The following is a 6,000-nucleotide window of genomic DNA, read 5'->3' on the forward strand; positions in this document are numbered from 1 at the left end:
CATACTTCTGCAACATAACAGGAAAAGAGCATACAATAGATATACAGTATATAAATAGATATATATATAGCACTGTCTCCGTAGGGCTTGCTGTATGATGACTTGGTGGGCCTCCTCTGATTACCAGCAGACAGTCACTTAGGGTACAGTTCACACATTAATCCTTACTCCCAATGGCTCCTCACTCAATAAACAGTCCAGGGGTTTTAATTTTGGTATTTATTGTGGAACTTGGATGGGAGAAGGGAATAGCAGGATACTCCAACTGGAACTATATACATATGATGAGGACAACTCTCACTTGGCCCCATCAGGTTGCTTGTGGAAGCAGTTACACTGCTTTGACCATACTGCCATGTGTATGGAAAGGGTTAAGTCTCCTGGCTCTCTCTCCAGCAATAGACTTGGTAAACTACATTATCTTCAGGCTACTCTCTAGCATCCCCTTTACTAACACTCGTCCACTGACTCTTCTAGCTCCAGGGATGGCCACCCCTCAGGTCAGCTCCTTGACACAGATCTGTACTCGCTGTATGCAGAATCGGATCCTTCCAGTGTCTCCCTTCCAGCCAGCTTTTCAAGACATGCAGGTTCGGTTCCTCTCTAGCTCTTTAGGCCCTCAGGTTGACTACCTGAGGCTGCATGGCAACTTCTACAGAGGGGGAGGCAGCCGCCCCCTCCATCCAGGACTCCGCTCTCCAGCTGAAAGGCCCCGTGCACATGTGCTCCTAGCATTTATACAGTATTCCATATGCCTCCCTATTGGACCACTGCAGACAAACTGCGTTGCACCTAAGCACATTGAGCAGACATCATTAGCAGATCCTGCTCTCTGGTAGGCAGAGAAAAATATAGATTTACCTGGTAATCCTTCTGGTAAGCAGACAGGATCCAAAACTATGCTCTCTCTAGCACCTACCTAGAAGGGTTCTACATTTCTCTCTCTCTCTTTATATATATATATATATATATATATATATATATATATATATATATATATATATATATACAGTGCCTTGAAAAAGTGTTCATGCTCTTTGAAATTTTCCACATTTTGTCATGTTACGACCAAAAACCTAAATGTATTTTTTTTTTTATTTTATGTGATAGACCAACACAAAGTGGCACATAATTGTGAAGTGAAAGGAAATTGATACATGGTTTTAAATCTTTTTTTGCAAATAAATATCTGTAAAGTGTGGCGTGCATTTGCATTCATCCCCCTTTACTCTGATACCCCTAACTAAAATCTAGTGGAACCAATTGCCTTCAGAAGTCACCAAATTAGTAAATAGAGTCCACCTGTGTGTAAATCAATCTCAGTAAAAATACAGATGTTCTTTGAAGCCCTCAGAGGTTTGTTAGGGAACCTTAGTGAACAAGCAGCATCATGAAGGCCAAGGAACACACCAGACACGTCAGGGAAAAAATGGCTGCAAAAGGCTGCAGGAAATCATTATTATCACGTTTAACAAACAATAAAAAATAAGGTGAAAACAAGTTTTGTAATTTTAAAAAATGTATTATACACAGTACTATTGTAAACTAAATGTCTTCACATAAGGTTTACATCTAAGGAAGCTATGTCCTCCTTTTTCTAAGAAATACAAACACAGCAAACCATGCATATAGACTGGAATCACAATAGCCAAAGGGTATACATGCCCCCCCTAGGAGGCTGAAACCAGGACATATGCCCAAGAACACTGGAGAGGTGCTTCATAGAGAAATTTTCATAATTAATTTCCTACCCTCTGCCTAATTACTTAAAGCAGCCAGCCTCAACTAGGGTTCAGTGGAACCCTAATCTTCCTCTAGAGGTTGCTAGGGGTTGGTTGAGCTGTGGATGATTGACATTTCATTCAAGGATGCACAGTTTCAGAGCCAGCTGCATGACGCTCTTGATATTTTTAGCTGTATGAAAATGTGGTATTCTTCCCTCTGACCACCAATGGAAAGTTGCATTTTTAGCCTAGATCCCCAATAAACTGCTTTTATCAGGGGGTCCCTGAGATCTAAAAAAAAAATATCTCAAGAGTTCCTCTGAAGAAAAAGGTTGAGAAAGGCTGACTGATTCTTTTGACAGATGGTTCATTTCCACAAAATCTTCTGATAAGTTTGAAATGTGCATTCAATGTATTTTATGCATGTTATTTACCCATAAAAGCTTTCCTTGTGCAGCCATCCAAAGGCCCTGAGATTACTGCTGGACACAAGCCATTTTGGATATGATATCAGCAGCACCAGCAGACTCAAAGCTGTGATATTCTACTGTGATGCCCTACCTAGGGCGGCACTTTGTGGGGGGCGGCAAAAAAGCCGCCCCCGCATGAAAAGAAACCCCCGATCTGCCGCTAAAACCTAAAAAAAAAAAAAATGGCCGCGGCCGGCCCGACATGTGCACTGCGCATGCGCCGCCGCCGCTCGGAAAGCCGAACACGCTCGGCTATTTCCGGGTAGGCGGCGCATGCGTGGTGACGTAATGGCGCCGGGCGGCGCCATTTTTAAATGGAAGGCGTCTCAAGGTAGGTGAGACTCCTCCACAGCAGGTGCTGCGGGCATGGTACAGGAGATTCTCCTGTACCATGGCATGCCCGCAGCACTGAATCTCGTGTACCATGCTGCCCACACAGCCCTGCATTGAGTGTACCATGCTGCCCACACAGCCCTGCATTGAGTGTACCATCCTGCCCACACAGCCCTGCATTGAGTGTACCATGCTGCCCACACAGCCCTGCATCTAGTGTACTATGCTGCCCACACAGCCCTGCATTGAGTATACCATGCTGCCCACACAGCCCTGCATTGAGTGTACCATGCTGCCCACACAGCCCTGCATCTAGTGTACCATGCTGCCCACACAGCCCTGCATTGAGTGTACCATGCTGCTCACACAGCCCTGCATTGAGTGTACCATACTGCCCACACAGCCCTGCATTGAGTGTACCATGCTGCTCACACAGCCCTGCATCGAGTGTACCATGCTGCTCACACAGCCCTGCATCGAGTGTACCATGCCCGCAGCACCGTATCTCCTGTACTATGCCCACAACCCCTGCATCTCCTATACCATGTCTGCAGCCCCTGCACTATGCCCGCAACCCCTGCATCTCCTATACCATGTCTGCAGCCCCTGCATCTCCTGTACCATGTATGCAGCCCCTGCACTATGCCTGCATCTCCTGTACCATGTCCGCAGCCCCTGCACCATGCCCGCAACCCCCGCAGCCCCTACACCATGCCCGCAACCCCTGCAGCCCCTGCACCATGCCCACAACCCCCGCAGCCCCTGCAGCTCCTGTACCATGCCTGCAGCCTTGGAAGATTTTCACCCCTAATGACCAGGCCATTTTTTTGTGATTCAGGACTCCATTACTTTAAAGGACAAGTGCACGGTCCTGCGACGCTGTACCCTAAAAAAATGAATGTCCTTTTTTCCCACAAATAGAGCTTTCTTTTGGTGGTATTTGATCACCTGTGTGGTTTTTATTTATTGCGTTATAAACAAAAAAAGAGCAACAATTTGGAAAAAAAAATATTGATTTTTCACATTCTGCTATATAACATTCCCACTAAAAAATTAAAAAATCAATTTTTTTCATTCTTTTAGGCCAATTTGTATTCTGCTACATATTTTTTGTTAAAAAAAAATCAAAATAAGCGTATATTGGTTGGTTTGCGCAAAAGTTATCGTGTCTACAAACTGGGGGAAAGATTTATGTTGTATTTATTTTTTACTAGTAATGGCGGTGATCTGAGATTTTTAGCGGGACTGCAACATTGCGGCGGGCAGATCGGACCCCTAACTGACATTTTTGACACTTTTGGGGGGATCGGTGACATTACTACAGTAATCGGTGCTAAAAATATGCACTGTTACTGTAATAATGACACTGGCAGGGAAGGGGTTAACCTGGGGGTGATCAAAGGGTTAAGTGTGAGCCTAGGGGGTGTTTTCTAACTGTATGGGGGAGGGGCTTGTGAAATTAACATAGAGACCTGTGATTCTAAATAGAAGGATCACAGGCTCTCTGCTGTGTTTACAACATCCGACCGTCCTTCTCTCTGTGGGGAATGATCGCGGGTGCCCGGTGGCAATTGCGGCCGCTGGTCCCGTGGATTGGCATCCCCGCTGCCGAGTGGGGGCCCCCCAGGAGCGCTCCCACGAACCAACGTACCCATACAAAACAACAAAATATACAAGTAGGCACTTTGTACCCACTTTTAATGTACAGAGAGGACGAGGTGGGGCCTAAAGAGGAAGGGGTGTGGTTTACAGATGACAGGGCGGGTCTGAAACAGGAAAGGGTGTGGCCTTGACAGGAAGGGGTGGGTCATAGGTAAATTAGGGGGTGCACGAGTTTAGTCCGGCCTAGGGCAGCACAAAACCTAAATACACCACTGCCCTGGTAGCTATAAATAATATTATGTAGGGAGGTTAAGGAAGGGGTGGAGGAGCATGGCCAGTGCAGAGAATAATTGGACATTCCCAGAAGAGGAGAGGGCTATCACATAGAAGAAGGGAAGGACTGTACTATGGAACAAACTCTTCCTTTAAGCGTAACTTCTTCTAATGGAATTTCCACTTTTCCTTCTTCTCCCCACTCTTCTACCATATTTGAAGGGTTTTCATTTTCAGTGAGTGGGTACCTGGTTTTGACAGGTACCCGCTCCCACTTCTACTCAATTAGCCTAGGCAAACTGAGCAGAAGTTTGTCCCTCCACCACCCACAACCTCCTGGGACACGTCACAGATCACATGTCCCAGGAGGCTTCAGGTCCACAAGAAGCCACAGCTGGCTCCCCACACTCTAGATGGTAGCGTCAGGGATCCAAACACTGGCAAAGGACCAGCCCAGGTGAGGACAGGGCTGGGTCCCTGGACTGGTAAGTGTATGTTTATTAAAAGTCAGCAGCTATAGTATTTGTACCTGCTGAATTTCCAGGAAAAATTCCAGACTGAAGGTCCATTTTAAGGGCTGGTTCACATTGGTGTGAACAAAAGAATGCAGGTTAAAACTGATATTAATTCACCTGTGTTTACCTGTGTTTTTATGCTTGGTTTTAAACTCATGTTGTGTTTAGTTGCTTTTTTCCTCATCATTTCCTTTTCACAAAAAAATACAATATCCTCCTTATAAGCAACACAGACACAAAACACAACATGACTTACACAATTCCTGCTAAACCTAAAAGATAAAACTGTATTGAGGTAATAAATAAAGTTGTGTGTGAATGAGGTCTTGGGGTTCATCCAAATGGGTATCAAACAGAAAAAACACTCTTGCGCATAAGTAGATTAGCATGACATAGATACGAGTGGTGGTCCACTTCACAGAGGATATTGCTTTAAACCTTGCTGCACTCTAGGACTAGGGGTGTTCTTATCGTCTCTGAAAAAAATTTAAAAAAAGAAGGCGCCCAAGCCTGTGTATGTTTATTTATGTATGTTTATTAAAAGTAAGCAGCTGCAGTATTTGTACCTGCTGACTTTCCAGAAAAAAATTCCAGACTGAAAATCCCTTTTAAGGGCTGGTTCACATTGGTGTGAACAAAAAATGCTTTAAGCCTTGCTGCACTCTAGGACTGGTGGTGTCCTTGTCTCTAAAAAAAAAAAAGAAGGCGCACCAGCCTGGTGCATTATCCAAAATGTATTTATTGCAAAATAAAATCATAAAAACTACTCACAAGTATGAGATAATTGGTGCGCTTAAGCAAGCCACTTTTCCATAGCTTGAAAGTCCCAGAATCGACAGCCTCCAGACCATGGGAGAACCATGCTAGGGCCCCTGTTGGCTAATGTGTTTTGAAAGGGTACCCCTTCTTCCTCAGAGCCTGATGGCAGAGGCTCCTTCAGCTGAATATATACACTCATAAATGCATACACACAATGAGAACCTAGGGCACTCCCCTTTAGTGGAAGGGGTCAGTTAAGATTGTATTATGGGCCAACAGTAACAGAAATTTTGTAAGATGCTCAATGTTTTGGATGTGTCTGTT

The sequence above is a fragment of the Pelophylax lessonae genome (genome assembly GCF_965119305.1).
Source record: "Pelophylax lessonae genome assembly, chromosome: 4".
NCBI lineage: Eukaryota > Metazoa > Chordata > Amphibia > Anura > Ranidae > Pelophylax > Pelophylax lessonae.